Genomic DNA, 17,252 nt, shown 5'->3' with positions numbered 1-17,252 from the left:
AGGCACTGCGCATCGGAGCTAATCGATCGAATACCATTACTCTGGGCCCAAAAAAATACAACATCGGAGAAAGGAAAATCAACAAAATATTAGAAGAAGCCTTCTCTAATATATCAGAGCCAAGTTTCGATCATGGGACCTGTGGGTTATGGGCCCACCATGCTTCCGCTGCGCCACTCTGATTGTTGGCTTATTTTCGAGTTTATAAATATATCATTTCTACTTAATACAAATGCTAGCATTGAATGAATATATAGTTGCGAATGTTTTTATGGGTTATAGAAAAATTGGGGGGGGGGCTACATCTGCTATGAACTGTTTTTATGGCTTCTCTATTCTTCTAACATGCTTTCCACTTCATTTTTCGCACTCAACTTTCCATTTTAGGCTTGACACTGATATGAACAAATCTGATTCACATGATACACAGTGTGATGTTAGAGAGGCAGTGGTTGTGAAGAATTTAGTTTGATGCATTCAAAAGAAGCTGATGATATATAGGTATTTATGTCTATTCTTTGACTTTATGTTTTATGGTTCATTTTTATTTAGGTGGAAAGCTGATGATGAATCTGCTGCCAATTGAAACAGATTTGAGAGTGAACTTAAAGAATGTGTTTAACATGCAAATAAGTACTTGTTTTAAGCCTGGAGGTGGTCATATTTTCAATATTGATGGAGAAACCAATATAGGATTTGTGATAATGCTTTGAGCAGATAATTCAGTTGTATTTTTGTGGAGAACTTTTCGTTTAAAAGATAAGAAAACGAATATCTCTATAACTTGCATTGTGCAGTGACATAGGGTTGTCTCAGCTTCATATGCCTAGTACTTCAGTTGTATTTTCCCTTTAAAGGCACTGCACTCTACTTTCCAATTGCCATAAGTAATGTGGTTTGTTTTCATGTGACGTGATGTGTTGTGGAGAATGACATGTTTGATGAAGGAAGGATCAACCTTTGTTAGCATGTGGTTTATAGGATTAAAAGATTATGGTATTCCAGCTTAGCTTAGGATGTAGTAAATATTTCAACTTCATTGCCAACACAGTATATCTTTTCCACACAGGTTAAGTTTGGTGGTTGTGGAGGGTGAATTTGACAAAATCTGTGTACGTACGTTCATGTCCATTGACTTGAAGAATGAAGAAGATCCAACCTGTAAACTTTCTACATCTCCTAACATCCCATCCCACCATAATTACATTCCCTGAATTCATGTACAAGAAAAGAAACCATTTGATCTACTTCTCCAATCTGAATTGCTTTTGCTGATAAAAATTAAAACTTCAGCAGAGAGAAGAAAAACTCCAAAAAGAAAAAAAACAGATGAAAATCTTCTTTGATCATATCAGAGCCAGGTTTCGATCCTGGGATCTGTGGGTTATAGGCCCACCACGCTTCCGCTGCACCACTCTGATTGTTGGCTAGCTTTATGAAGCTTTGCAAAATTTGGTAATGGTTAATACACATTCTAACAATCTAGGACTTGTCATAATTCATAAATGATCAAGTTGATTTCTTCCTTCATTTATTTTTTCTTCTTCTTAAAGTTGAATTGTTTTTGGTGGTGATGTTGCAGGTGGATCAAGTGCCATTAACACTGCCATATTCTTTCTCTCAAATGGGAATGCTTTCTGGGATTATTATGCAGATTTTCTATGGTGTTCTTGGAAGCTGGACAACATAACTAATCAGTGTTCTTTATATTGAATATCGAAATAGAATGGAGAAAGAGGATGTCATCTTCAAGAACCATGTTATACATGTTAGCTTTTCAAAGATCACCATCTTCAAATTTTCTAAAAAAAAATGAATAAATTTTTTATTTTTTTCTTATACATATGCAGTGGTTTGAAGTGTTGGATGATCTATTGGGACCTTACTGGAAAGCTATTTGATTGGCTTTTAACTGCACTTTTCTTCTCTTTGGATCTGTCATTCAGCTTCCTGTGCCAGGTCCCATTTTTTTCTTTAATCAATTCTCAATTTTGATGAACTAATCAATTGATTTCTGGGTTTTTCTTTCTTTCTTCCCTTGAGTTTATTACAGTAATATATATTACATAAATGATAAGTTAGGCAAGAGGACAAGGATTTACATCTTTGGAGCTTGCTGTGCCACCACAGTATTCATCCCTTCATTTCACAAGTATAGAATCTGGTCTTTTCTGGGCCTTGGAATGACCACATACACTGCCTGGTATTTGACGATTGCGACCCTTGTTCATGGGCAGGTAAAAACGACAAACTAATCTTTCCATAGTTTTTGATTTGATCTTCATCTTTTTCTTATTACTTTTTAACTTGTGTTTTTTCTTTGTCTTGCAGGAAGAAGGTGTAACTCACCATGGTCCAACTAAGCTGGTGTTGTATTTCACCGGTGCGACGAACAACCTCTATACTTTCGGGGAATATGACGTCACTGTGTGAGTATTACGTTATAGTTACTATGATTATGCAGTAAAATACATTTAGAAATAACGTTTTACATTGATTACAGGGAGATTATGCATGCTATGTGGAAGCCTAAAAAGCATTCAAGTACATATATCTTTTTGCGACCTCTATGTGTTCATCTGAATGCTCTCATCGGCTTCCGCCATGTACTGGGCTTTTGGTGATCAACTACTTAATCATTCTAATGCCTATTCGATCCTTCCGCTTTCTGGGTGGCCGAATGCTGCGGTCATCTTAATGTTAATTCAACTGGTATTTGATGAACCAAATTATTTCTTGGAGATATAGTCTCAGGCACTGCGCATCGGAGCTAATCGATCGAATACCATTACTCTGGGCCCAAAAAAATACAACATAGGAGAAAGGAAAATCAAAAAAATATTAGAAAAAGCCTTCTCTAATATATCAGAGCCAAGTTTCGATCATGGGACCTGTGGGTTATGGGCCCACCATGATTCCGCTGCACCACTCTGATTGTTGGCTTATTTTCGAGTTTATAAATATATCATTTCTACTTAATACAAATGCTAGCATTGAATGAATATATAGTTGCGAATGTTTTTTATGGGTTATAGAAGAATTGGGGGGGGGGCTACATCCGCTATGACCTGTTTTTATGGCTTCTCCATTCTTCTTACATGCTTTCCACTTCATTTTGTGCACTCAACTTTCCATTTTAGGCTTGACACTGATATGAACAAATCTGATTCACACGGTACACAGTGTGATGTTAGAGAGGCAGTGGTTGTGAAGAATTTAGTTTGATGCATTCAAAAGAAGCTGATGATATATAGGTATTTATGTATATTCTTTGACTTTATGTTTTATGGTTCATTTTTATTTAGGTGGAAAGCTGATGATGAATCTGCTGCCAATTGAAACAGAATTGAGAGTGAACTTAAAGAATGTGTTTAACATGCAAATAAGTACTTGTTTTAAGCCTGGAGGTGGTCATATTTTCAATATTGATGGAGAAACCAATATAGGATTTGTGATAATGCTTTGAGCAGATAATTAGTTGTATTTTTGTGGAGAACTTTTCGTTTAAAAGATAAGAAAACGAATATCTCTATAACTTGCATTGTGTAGTGACATAGGGTTGTCTCAGCTTCATATGCCTAGTACTTCAGTTGTATTTTCCCTTTAAAGGCACTGCACTCATTTTTCCAATTGCCATAAGTAATGTGGTTTATTTTCATGTGAAGTGATGTGTTGTGGAGAATGACATGTTTGATAAAGGAAGGATCAACCTTTGTTAGCATGTGGTTTATAGGATTGAAAGATTATTGTATTCCAGCTTAGCTTAGGATGTAGTAAATATTTCAACTTCATTGCCAACACATTATCTTTTCCACACAGGTTAAGTTTGGTGGTTGTGGAGGGTGAATTTGACAAAATCTGTGTAGGTACATTCATGTCCATTGACTTGAAGAATGAAGAAGATCCAACCTGTAAACTTTCTACATCTCCTAACATCCCATCCCACCATAATTACATTCCCTGAATTCATGTACAAGAAAAGAAACCATTTGATCTACTTCTCCAATCTGAATTGCTTTTGCTGATAAAAATTAAAACTTCAGCAGAGAGAAGAAAAACTCCAAAAAGAAAAAAAACAGATGAAAATCTTCTTTGATCATATCAGAGCCAGGTTTCGATCCTGGGACCTGTGGGTTATGGGCCCACCACGCTTCCGCTGCGCCACTCTGATTGTTGGCTAGCTTTATAAAGCTTTGCAAAATTTGTTAATGGTTAATACACATTCTAACAATCTAGGACTTGTCATAATTCATAAATGATCAAGATGATTTCTTCCTTCCTTTCTTTTTTCTTCTTCTTAAAGCTGAATAGTTTTTGGTAGTGATGTTGCAGGTGGATCAAGTGTCATTAACACTGCCATATTCTTTCTCTCAAATGGGAATGCTTTCTGGGATTATTATGCAGATTTTCTATGGTGTTCTTGGAAGCTGGACAACATAACTAATCAGTGTTCTTTATATTGAATATCGAAACAGAAAGGAGAAAGAGGATGTCATCTTCATGAACCATGTTATACATGTTAGCTTTTCAAAGATCACCATCTTCAAATTTTCTAAAAAAATGAATAAATTTTTTATTTTTTCTTATACATGTGCAGTGGTTTGAAGTGTTGGATGATCTATTGGGACCTTACTGGAAAGCTATTTGATTGGCTTTTAACTGCACTTTTCTTCTCTTTAGATCTGTCATTCAGCTTCCTGTGCCAGGTCCCATTTTTTTTCTTTAATCAATTCTCAATTTTGATGAACTAATCAGTTGATTTCTGGGTTTTTCTTTCTTTCTTCCCTTGAGTTTATTACAGTAATATATATTACATAAATGATAAGTTAGACAAGAGGACAAGGATTTACATCTTTGGAGCTTGCTGTGCCACCACAGTATTCATCCCTTCATTTCACAAGTATAGAATCTGGTCTTTTCTGGGCCTTGAAATGACCACATACACTGCCTGGTATTTGACGATTGCGGCCCTTGTTCATGGGCAGGTAAAAACGACAAACTAATCTTTCCATAGTTTTTGATTTGATCTTCATCTTTTTCTTATTACTTTTTAACTTGTGTTTTTTCTTTGTCTTGCAGGAAGAAGGTGTAACTCACCATGGTCCAACTAAGCTGGTGTTGTATTTCACCGGTGCGACGAATAACCTCTATACTTTCAGGGAACATGACGTCACTGTGTGAGTCTTACGTTATAGTTACTATGATTCTGCAGTAAAATACATTTAGAAATAACGTTTTACATTGATTACAGGGAGATTATGCATGCTATGTGGAAGCCTAAAAAGAATTCAAGTACATATATCTTTTTGCGACCTCTACGTGTTCATTTGAATGCTCCCATCGGCTTCCGCCATGTACTGGGCATTTGGTGATCAACTACTTAATCATTCTAATGCCTATTCGATCCTTCCGCTTTCTGGGTGGCCGGATGCTGCGGTCATCTTAATGTTAATTCAACTGGTATTTGATGAACCAAATTATTTCTTGGAGATATAGTCTCAGGCACTGCGCATCGGAGCTAATCGATCGAATACCATTACTCTGGGCCCAAAAAAATACAACATCGGAGAAAGGAAAATCAACAAAATATTAGAAGAAGCCTTCTCTAATATATCAGAGCCAAGTTTTGATCATGGGACCTGTGGGTTATGGGCCCGCCATGCTTCCGCTGCGCCACTCTGATTGTTGGCTTATTTTGGAGTTTATAAATATATCATTTCTACTTAATACAAATGCTAGCATTGAATGAATATATAGTTGCGAATGTTTTTTATGGGTTATAGAAGAATTGGGGGGGGGCTACATCTGCTATGACCTGTTTTTATGGCTTCTCCATTCTTCTTACATGCTTTCCACTTCATTTTTCACACTCAACTTTCCATTTTAGGCTTGACACTGATATGAACAAATCTGATTCACATGGTACACAGTGTGATGTTAGAGAGGCAGTGGTTGTGAAGAATTTAGTTTGATGCATTCAAAAGAAGCTGATGATATATAGGTATTTATGTCTATTCTTTGACTTTATGTTTTATGGTTCATTTTTATTTAGGTGGAAAGCTGATGATGAATCTGCTGCCAATTGAAACAGAATTGAGAGTGAACTTAAAGAATGTGTTTAACATGCAAATATGTACTTGTTTTAAGCCTAGAGGTGGTCATATTTTCAATATTGATGGAGAAACCAATATAGGATTTGTGATAATGCTTTGAGCAGATAATTCAGTTGTATTTTTGTGGAGAACTTTTCGTTTAAAAGATAAGAAAACGAATATCTCTATAACTTGTATTGTGCAGTGACATAGGGTTGTCTCAGGTTCATATGCCTAGTACTTCAGTTGTATTTTCCCTTTAAAGGCACTGACTCTACTTTCCAATTGCCATAAGTAATGTGGTTTGTTTTCATGTGAAGTGATGTGTTGTGGAAAATGGCATGTTTGATGAAGGAAGGATCAACCTTTGTTAGCATGTGGTTTATAGGATTGAAAGATTATGGTATTCCAGCTTAGCTTAGGATGTAGTAAATATTTTAACTTCATTGCCAACACATTATCTTTTCCACACAGGTTAAGTTTGGTGGCTGTGGAGGGTGAATTTGACAAAATCTGTGTAGGTACATTCATGTCCATTGACTTGAAGAATGAAGAAGATCCAACATGTAAACTTTCTACATCTCCTAACATCCCATCCCACCATAATTACATTCCCTGAATTCATGTACAAGAAAAGAAACCATTTGATCTACTTCTCCAATCTGAATTGCTTTTGCTGATAAAAATTAAAACTTCAGCAGAGAGAAGAAAAACTCCAAAAAGAAAAAAAAACAGATGAAAATCTTCTTTGATCATATCAGAGCCAGGTTTCGATCCTGGGACCTATGGGTTATGGGCCCACCACGCTTCCGCTGAGCCACTCTGATTGTTGGCTAGCTTTATGAAGCTTTGCAAAATTTGATAATGGTTAATACACATTCTAACAATCTAGTACTTGTCATAATTCGTAAATGATCAAGATGATTTCTTCCTTCCTTTCTTTTTTCTTCTTCTTTAAGCTGAATTGTTTTTGGTGGTGATGTTGCAGGTGGATCAAGTGCCATTAACACTGCCATATTCTTTCTCTCAAATGGGAATGCTTTCTGGGATTATTATGCAGATTTTCTATGGTGTTCTTGGAAGCTGGACAACATAACTAATCAGTGTTCTTTATATTGAATATCGAAACAGAAAGGAGAAAGAGGATGTCAGCTTCAAGAACCATGTTATACATGTTAGCTTTTCAAAGATCACCATCTTCAAATTTTATAAAAAAATGAATAAATTTTTTTATTTTTTCTTATACATATGCAGTGGTTTGAAGTGTTGGATGATCTATTGGGACCTTACTGGAAAGCTATTTGATTGGCTTTTAACTGCACTTTTCTTCTCTTTGGATCTGTCATTCAGCTTCCTGTGCCAGGTCCCATTTTTTTTCATTAATCAATTCTCAATTTTAATGAACTAATCAGTTGATTTCTGGGTTTTTCTTTCTTTCTTCCCTTGAGTTTATTACAGTAATATATATTACATAAATGATAAGTTAGACAAGAGGACAAGGATTTACATCTTTGGAGCTTGCTGTGCCACCACAGTGTTCATCCCTTCATTTCAGAAGTATAGAATCTGGTCTTTTCTGGGCCTTGGAATAACCACATACACTGCCTGGTATTTGACGATTGCGGCCCTTGTTCATGGGCAGGTAAAAACGACAAACTAATCTTTCCATAGTTTTTGATTTGATCTTCATCTTTTTCTTATTACTTTTTAACTTGTGTTTTTTCTTTGTCTTGCAGGAAGAAGGTGTAACTCACCATGGTCCAACTAAGCTGGTGTTGTATTTCACCGGTGCGACGAACAACCTCTATACTTTCGGGGAACATGACATCACTGTGTGAGTCTTACGTTATAGTTAGTATGATTCTGCAGTAAAATACATTTAGAAATAACATTTTACATTGATTACAGGGAGATTATGCATGCTATGTGGAAGCCTAAAAAGAATTCAAGTACATATATCTTTTTGCGACCTCTATGTGTTCATCTGAATGCTCCCATCGGCTTCCGCCATGTACTGGGCTTTTTGTGATCAACTACTTAATCATTCTAATGCCTATTCGATCCTTCCGCTTTCTGGGTGGCCGCATGCTGAGGTCATATTAATGTTAATTCAACTGGTATTTGATGAACCAAATTATTTCTTGGAGATATAGTCTCAGGCACTGCGCATCGGAGCTAATCGATCGAATACCATTACTCTGGGCCCAAAAAAAGACAACATCGGAGAATGGAAAATCAAAAAAATATTAGAAAAAGCCTTCTCTAATATATCAGAGCCAAGTTTCGATCATAGGACCTGTGGGTTATAGGATCACCATGCTTCCGCTGCGCCACTCTGATTGTTGGCTTATTTTCGAGTTTATAAATATATCATTTCTACTTAATACAAATGCTAGCATTGAATGAATATATAGTTGCGAATGTTTTTTATGGGTTATAGAAGAATTGGGGGGGGGTACATCTGCTATGACATGTTTTTATGGCTTCTCCATTCTTCTTACATGCTTTCCACTTCATTTTTCGCACTCAACTTTCCATTTTAGGCTTGACACTGATATGAACAAATCTGATTCACATGGTACACAGTGTGATGTTAGAGAGGCAGTGGTTGTGAAGAATTTAGTTTGATGCATTCAAAAGAAGCTGATGATATATAGGTATTTATGTCTATTCTTTGACTTTATGTTTTATGGTTCATTTTTATTTAGGTGGAAAGCTGATGATGAATCTACTGCCAATTGAAACAGAATTGAGAGTTAACTTAAAGAATGTGTTTAACATGCAAATAAGTACTTGTTTTAAGCCTGGAGGTGGTCATATTTTCAATATTGATGGAGAAACCAATATAGGATTTGTGATAATGCTTTGAGCAGATAATTCAGTTGTATTTTTGTGGAGAACTTTTCGTTTAAAAGATAAGAAAACGAATATCTCTATAACTTGCATTGTGCAGTGACATAGGGTTGTCTCAGCTTCATATGCCTAGTACTTCAGTTGTATTTTCCCTTTAAAGGCACTGCACTCTACTTTCCAATTGCCATAAGTAATGTGGTTTGGTTTCATGTGAAGTGATGTGTTGTGGAAAATGGCATGTTTGATGAAGGAAGGATCAACCTTTGTTAGCATGTGGTTTATAGGATTGAAAGATTATGGTATTCCAGCTTAGCTTAGGATGTAGTAAATATTTCAACTTCATTGCCTACACATTATCTTTTCCACAAAGGTTAAGTTTGGTGGTTGTGGAGGGTGAATTTGACAAAATATGTGCAGGTACATTCATGTCCATTGACTTGAAGAATGAAGAAGATCCAACCTGTAAACTTTCTACATCTCCTAACATCCCATCCCACCATAATTACATTCCCTGAATTCATGTACAAGAAAAGAAACCATTTGATCTACTTCTCCAATCTGAATTGCTTTTGCTGATAAAAATTAAAACCACAGCAGAGAGAAGAAAAACTCCAAAAAGAAAAAAAACAGATGAAAATCTTCTTTGATCATATCAGAGCCAGGTTTCGATCCTCGGATCTGTGGGTTATGGGCCCACCACGCTTCCGCTGCGCCACTCTGATTGTTGGCTAGCTTTATGAAGCTTTGCAAAATTTGTTAATGGTTAATACACATTCTAACAATCTAGGACTTGTCATAATTCATAAATGATCAAGTTGATTTCTTCCTTCCTTTCTTTTTTCTTCTTCTTAAAGCTGAATTGTTTTTGGTGGTGATGTTGCAGGTGGATCAAGTGCCATTAACACTACCATATTCTTTCTCTCAAATGGGAATGCTTTCTGGGATTATTATGCAGATTTTCTATGGTGTTCTTGGAAGCTGGACAACATAACTAATCAGTGTTCTTTATATTGAATATCGAAACAGAAAGGAGAAAGAGGATGTCATCTTAAAGAACCATGTTATACATGTTAGCTTTTCAAAGATCACCATCTTCAAATTTTCTAAAAAAATGAATAAATTTTTTATTTTTTCTTATACATATGCAGTGGTTTGAAGTGTTGGATGATCTATTGGGACCTTACTGGAAAGCTATTTGATTGGCTTTTAACTGCACTTTTCTTCTCTTTGGATCTGTCATTCAGCTTCCTGTGCCAGGTCCCATTTTTTTTCTTTAATCAATTCTCAATTTTGATGAACTAATCAGTTGATTTCTGGGTTTTTCTTTCTTTCTTCCCTTGAGTTTATTACAGTAATATATATTACATAAATGATAAGTTAGACAAGAGGACAAGGATTTACATCTTTGGAGCTTGCTGTGCCACCATAGTGTTCATCCCTTCATTTTACAAGTATAGAATCTGGTCTTTTCTGGGCCTTGGAATGACCACATACACTGCCTGGTATTTGATGATTGCGGCCCTTATTCATGGGCAGGTAAAAACGACAAACTAATCTCTCCATAGTTTTTGATTTGATCTTCATCTTTTTCTTATTACTTTTTAACTTGTGTTTTTTCTTTGTCTTGCAGGAAGAATGTGTAACTCACCATGGTCCAACTAAGCTGGTGTTGTATTTCACCGGTGCGACGAACAACCTCTATACTTTCGGGGAACATGACGTCACTGTGTGAGTCTTACGTTATAGTTACTATGATTCTGCAGTAAAATACATTTAGAAATAACGTTTTACATTGATTACAGGGAGATTATGCATGCTATGTGGAAGCCTAAAAAGAATTCAAGTACATATATCTTTTTGCGACCTCTATGTGTTCATCTGAATGCTCCCATCGGCTTCCGCCATGTACTGGGCTTTTGGTGATCAACTACTTAATCATTCTAATGCCTATTCGATCCTTCCGCTTTCTGGGTGGCCGAATGCTGCGGTCATCTTAATGTTAATTCAACTGGTATTTGATGAACCAAATTATTTCTTGGAGATATAGTCTCAGGCACTGCGCATCGGAGCTAATCGATCGAATACCATTACTCTGGGCCCAAAAAAATACAACATCAGAGAAAGGAAAATCAACAAAATATTAGAGGAAGCCTTCTCTAATATATCAGAGCCATGTTTCGATCATGGGACCTGTGGGTTATGGGCCCACCATGCTTCCGCTGCACCGCTCTGATTGTTGGCTTATTTTCGAGTTTATAAATATATCATTTCTACTTAATACAAATGCTAGCAATGAATGAATATATAGTTGCGAATGTTTTTTACGGGTTATAGAAGAATTGGGGGGGGGCTACATCTGCTATAACCTGTTTTTATGGCTTCTCCATTCTTCTTACATGCTTTCCACTTCATTTTTCGCACTCAACTTTCCATTTTATGCTTGACACTGATATGAACAAATCTGTTTCACATGGTACACAGTGTGATGTTAGAGAGGTAGTGGTTGTTAAGAATTTAGTTTGATGCATTCAAAAGAAGCTGATGATATATAGGTATTTATGTCTATTCTTTGACTTTATGTTTTATGGTTCATTTTGATTTAGGTGGAAAGCTGATGATGAATCTGCTGCCAATTGAAACAGAATTGAGAGTAAACTTAAAGAATGTGTTTAAGATGCAAATAAGTACTTGTTTTAAGCCTGGAGGTGGTCATATTTTCAATATTGATGGAGAAACCAATATAGGATTTGTGATAATGCTTTGACCAGATAATTCAGTTGTATTTTTGTGGAGAACTTTTCGTTTAAAAGATAAGAAAACGAATATCTCTATAACTTGCATTGTGCAGTGACATAGGGTTGTCTCAACTTCATATGCCTAGGTCTTCAGTTGTATTTTCCCTTTAAAGGCACTGCACTCTACTTTCCAATTGCCATAAGTAATGTGGTTTATTTTCATGTGAAGTGATGTGTTGTGGAGCATGGCATGTTTGATAAAGGAATGATCAACCTTTGTTAGCATGTGGTTTATAGGATTGAAAGATTATGGTATTCCAGTTTAGCTTAGGATGTAGTAAATATTTCAACTTCATTGCCAACACATTATCTTTTCCACACAGGTTAAGTTTGGTGGTTGTGGAGGGTGAATTTGACAAAATCTGTGCAGGTACATTCATGTCCATTGCTTGAAGAATGAAAAAGATCCTGTAAACTTTCTACATCTCCTAACATCCCATCCCACCATAATTACAATCCCTGAATTCATGTACAAGAAAAGAAACCATTTGATCTACTTCTCCAATCTGAATTGCTTTTGCTGATAAAAATTAAAACTTCAGCAGAGAGAAGAAAAACTCCAAAAAGAAAAAAAAACAGATGAAAATCTTCTTTGATCATATCAGAGCCAGGTTTCGATCCTGGGACCTGTGGGTTATGGGCCCACCACGCTTCCGCTGCGCCACTCTGATTGTTGGCTAGCTTTATGAAGCTTTGCAAAATTTGTTAATGGTTAATACACATTCTAACAATCTAGGACTTGTCATAATTCATAAATGATCAAGATGATTTCTTCCTTCCTTTCTTTTTTCTTCTTAAAGTTGAATTATTTTTGGTGGTGATGTTGCAGGTGGATCAAGTGCCATTAACACTGCCATATTCTTTCTCTCAAATGTGAATGCTTTCTGGGATTATTATGCAGATTTTCTATAGTGTTCTTGGAAGCTGGACAACATAACTAATCAGTGTTCTTTATATTGAATATCGAAACAGAAAGGAGAAAGAGGATGTCAGCTTCAAGAACCATGTTATACATGTTAGCTTTTCAAAGATCACCATCTTCAAATTTTCTAAAAAAAATGAATAATTTTTTTTATTTTTTCTTATACATATGCAGTGGTTTGAAGTGTTGGATGATCTATTGGGACCTTACTGGAAAGCTATTTGATTGGCTTTTAACTGCACTTTTCTTCTCTTTGGATCTGTCATTCAGCTTCCTGTGTCAGGTCCCATTTTTTTTCTTTAATCAATTCTAAATCTTGATGAACTAATCAGTTGATTTCTGGGTTTTTCTTTCTTTCTTCCCTTTAGTTTTTACAGTAATATATATTACATAAATGATAAGTTAGACAAGAGGACAAGGATTTAAATCTTTGGAGCTTGCTGTGCCCCCACAGTGTTCATCCCTTCATTTCACAAGTTTAGAATCTGGTCTTTTCTGGGCCTTGGAATGACCACATACACTGCCTGGTATTTGACGATTGCGGCCCTTGTTCATGGGCAGGTAAAAATGACAAACTAATCTTTCCATAGTTTTTGATTTGATCTTCATCTTTTTCTTATTACTTTTTAACTTGTGTTTTTTCTTTGTCTTGCAGGAAGAAGGTGTAACTCACCATGGTCCAACTAAGCTGGTGTTGTATTTCACCGGTGCGACAAATAACCTCTATACTTTCGGGGAACATGACGTCACTGTGTGAGTCTTACGGTATAGTTACTATGATTCTGCAGTAAAATACATTTAGAAATAACGTTTTACATTGATTACAGGGAGATTATGCATGCTATGTGGAAGCCTAAAAAGAATTCAAGTACATATATCTATTTGCGACCTCTATGTGTTCATCTGAATACTCCCATCGACTTCCGCCATGTACTGGGCTTTTGGTGATCAACTACTTAATCATTCTAATGCCTATTCAATCCTTCCGCTTTCTGGGTGGCCGGATGCTGTGGTCATCTTAATGTTAATTCAACTGGTATTTGATGAACCAAATTATTTCATGGAGATATAGTCTCAGGCACTGCGCATCGGAGCTAATCGATCGAATACCATTACTCTGGGCCCAAAAAAATACAACATCGGAGAAAGGAAAATCAATAAAATATTAGAAGAAGCCTTCTCTAATATATCAGAGCCAAGTTTCGATCATGGGACCTGTGGGTTATGGGCCCACCATTCTTTCGCTGCGCCACTCTGATTGTTGGCTTTTTTTTGAGTTTATAAATATATCATTTCTACTTAATACAAATGCTAGCAATGAATGAATATATAGTTGCGAATGTTTTTTATGGGTTATAGAAGAATTGGGGTGGGGGGCTACATCTGCTATGACCTGTTTTTATGGTTTCTCCATTCTTCTTACATGCTTTCCACTTCATTTTTCGCACTCAACTTTCCATTTTAGGCTTGACACTGATATGAACAAATCTGATTCACATGGTACACAGTGTGATGTTAGAGAGGCATTGGTTGTGAAGAATTTAGTTTGATGCATTCAAAAGAAGCTGATGATATATAGGTATTTATGTCTATTCTTTGACTTTATGTTTTATGGTTCATTTTTATTTAGGTGGAAAGCTAATGATGAATCTACTGCCTATTGAAACAGAATTGAGAGTGAACTTAAAGAATGTGTTTAACATGCAAATAAGTACTTGTTTTAAGCCTGGAGGTGGTCATATTTTCAATATTGATGGAGAAACCAATATAGGATTTGTGATAATGCTTTGAGCAGATAATTCAGTTGTATTTTTGTGGAGAACTTTTCGTTTAAAAGATAAGAAAACGAATATCTCTATAACTTGCATTGTGCAGTGACATAGGGTTGTCTCAGCTTCATATGCCTAGTACTTCAGTTGTATTTTCCCTTTAAAGGCACTGCACTCTACTTTCCAATTGTCATAAGTAATGTGGTTTGTTTTCATGTGAAGTGATGTGTTGTGGAGAATGGCATGTTTGATGAAGGAAGGATCAACCTTTGTTAGCATGTGGTTTATAGGATTGAAAGATTATGGTATTCCAGCTTAGCTTAGGATGTAGTAAATATTTCAACTTCATTGCCAACACATTATCTTTTCAATACAGGTTAAGTTTGGTGGTTGTGGAGGGTGAATTTGACAAAATCTGTGCAGGTACATTCATGTCCATTGACTTGAAGAATGAAGAAGATCCAACCTGTAAACTTTCTACATCTCCTAACATCCCATCCCACCATAATTACATTCCCTGAATTCATGTACAAGAAAAGAAACCATTTGATCTACTTCTCCAATCTGAATTGCTTTTGCTGATAAAAATTAAAACTTCAGCAGAGAGAAGAAAAACTCCAAAAAGAAAAAAAAATAGATGAAAATCTTCTTTGATCATATCAGAGCCAGGTTTCGATCCTGGGACCTGTGGGTTATGGGCCCACCACGCTTCCGCTGCGCCACTCTGATTGTTGGCTAGCTTTATAAAGCTTTGCAAAATTTGTTAATGGTTAATACACATTCTAACAATCTAGTACTTGTCATAATTCATAAATGATCAAGATGATTTCTTCCTTCCTTTCTTTTTTCTTCTTCTTTAAGCTGAATTGTTTTTGGTGGTGATGTTGCAGGTGGATCAAGTGCCATTAACACTGCCATATTCTTTCTCTCAAATGGGAATGCTTTCTGGGATTATTATGCAGATTTTCTATGGTGTTCTTGGAAGCTGGACAACATAACTAATCAGTGTTCTTTATATTGAATATCGAAACAGAAAGGAGAAAGAGGATGTCAGCTTCAAGAACCATGTTATACATGTTAGCTTTTCAAAGATCACCATCTTCAAATTTTCTAAAAAAAATGAATAAATTTTTTATTTTTTCTTATACATATGCAGTGGTTTGAAGTGTTGGATGATCTATTGGGACCTTACTGGAAAGCTATTTGATTGGCTTTTAACTGCACTTTTCTTCTCTTTGGATCTGTCATTCAACTTACTGTGCCAGGTCCCATTTTTTTTTCTTTAATCAATTCTCAATCTTGATGAACTAATCAGTTGATTTCTGGGTTTTTCTTTCTTTCTTCCCTTTAGTTTTTACAGTAATATATATTACATAAATGATAAGTTAGACAAGAGGACAAGGATTTAAATCTTGGGAGCTTGCTGTGCCCCCACAGTGTTCATCCCTTCATTTCACAAGTATAGAATCTGGTCTTTTCTGGGCCTTGGAATGACCACATACACTGCCTGGTATTTGACGATTGCGGCCCTTGTTCATGGGCAGGTAAAAACGACAAACTAATCTTTCCATAGTTTTTGATTTGATCTTCATCTTTTTCTTATTACTTTTTAACTTGTGTTTTTTCTTTGTCTTGCAGGAAGAAGGTGTAACTCACCATGGTCCAACTAAGTTGGTGTTGTATTTCACCGGTGCGACAAATAACCTCTATACTTTCGGGGAACATGACGTCACTGTGTGAGTCTTATGTTATAGTTACTATGATTCTGCAGTAAAATACATTTAGAAATAATGTTTTACATTGATTACAGGGAGATTATACATGCTATGTGGAAGCCTAAAAAGAATTCAAGTACATATATCTATTTGTGACCTCTATGTGTTCATCTGAACGCTCCCATCGGCTTCCGCCATGTACTGGGCTTTTGGTGATCAACTACTTAATCATTCTAATGCCTTTTCGCTCCTTCCGCGTTCTGGGTGGCCGGATACTGCGTTCATCTTAATGTTAATTCACCTGGTATTTGATGAACCAAATTATTTCTTGGAGATATAGTCTCAGGCACTGTGCAACGGAGCTAATAGATCGAATACCATTACTCTGGGCCCAAACAAATACAACATCGGAGAAAGGAAAATCAACAAAATATTAGAAGAAGCCTTCTCTGATATATCAGAGCCAGGTTTCGATCCTTGGACCTGTAGGTTATGGGCCCACCACGCTTTGGCTGTGCCACTTTGATTGTTGGCTTATTTTCGAGTTTATAAATATATCATTTCTACTTAATACAAATGCTAGCATTGAATGAATATATAGTTGCGAATGTTTTTATGGGTTAGAGAAGAATTGGGGGGGCTACATCTGCTATGACCTGTTTTTATGGCTTCTCCATTCTTTTTACATGCTTTCCACTTCATTTTTCGCACAAAATTTTCCATTTTATGCTTGACACTGATATGAACAAATCTGATTCACATGGTACATAGTGTGATGTTAGAGAGGCAGTGGCTGTGAAAACTTTTGTTTGATTCATTCAAAAAAAGCTGATGATATATAGGTATTTATGTCTATTCTTGGACTTTATGTTTTATGGTTCATTTTGATTTAGGTGGAAAGCTGATGATGAATCTGCTGCCAATTGAAATAGAATTTAGAGTGAACTTAAAGAATGTGTTTAACATGCAAATAAGTACTTGTTTTAAGCCTGGAGGTGGTCATATTTTCAACATTGATGGAGAAACCAATATAGGATTTATGATAATGCTTTGAGCAGATAATTCAGTTGTATTTTTGTGGAGAACTTTCCGTTTAAAAGATAAGA

At 36.0% G+C, this 17,252-nt stretch overlaps 1 long non-coding RNA gene, 3 other non-coding genes and 3 pseudogenes across 4 annotated transcripts; 4 read left to right on the top strand and 3 right to left on the bottom strand.

Moving 5' to 3' along the window:
- Positions 1-132: 132 nt before the first annotated feature.
- On the top strand, positions 133-5,496 carry LOC120151346 (annotated as a pseudogene).
- TRNAM-CAU lies at positions 4,100-4,171 on the bottom strand. The gene has a single exon. It is a non-coding gene; the product is annotated as a tRNA-Met (tRNA).
- A 136-nt stretch (positions 5,497-5,632) lies between the features above and the next one.
- LOC120151345 lies at positions 5,633-12,617 on the top strand (annotated as a pseudogene).
- Positions 12,340-12,411, bottom strand: TRNAM-CAU. Its single transcript has one exon. It is a non-coding gene; the product is annotated as a tRNA-Met (tRNA).
- On the top strand, positions 12,582-16,486 carry LOC120151344 (annotated as a pseudogene).
- On the bottom strand, positions 15,089-15,160 carry TRNAM-CAU. Its single transcript has one exon. It is a non-coding gene; the product is annotated as a tRNA-Met (tRNA).
- On the top strand, positions 15,419-15,835 carry LOC120151310. Its single transcript, XR_005518604.1, has 3 exons — positions 15,419-15,507; positions 15,588-15,696; positions 15,792-15,835. It is a non-coding gene; the product is annotated as an uncharacterized LOC120151310 (long non-coding RNA).
- Positions 16,487-17,252: the final 766 nt, after the last annotated feature.

Source organism: Hibiscus syriacus, unplaced genomic scaffold, assembly GCF_006381635.1.
Source record: "Hibiscus syriacus cultivar Baekdansim isolate YM2019G1 unplaced genomic scaffold, ASM638163v2 tig00111053_pilon, whole genome shotgun sequence".
Lineage (NCBI taxonomy): Eukaryota > Viridiplantae > Streptophyta > Magnoliopsida > Malvales > Malvaceae > Hibiscus > Hibiscus syriacus.
This window is presented reverse-complemented; position numbering and strand designations above follow the sequence as displayed.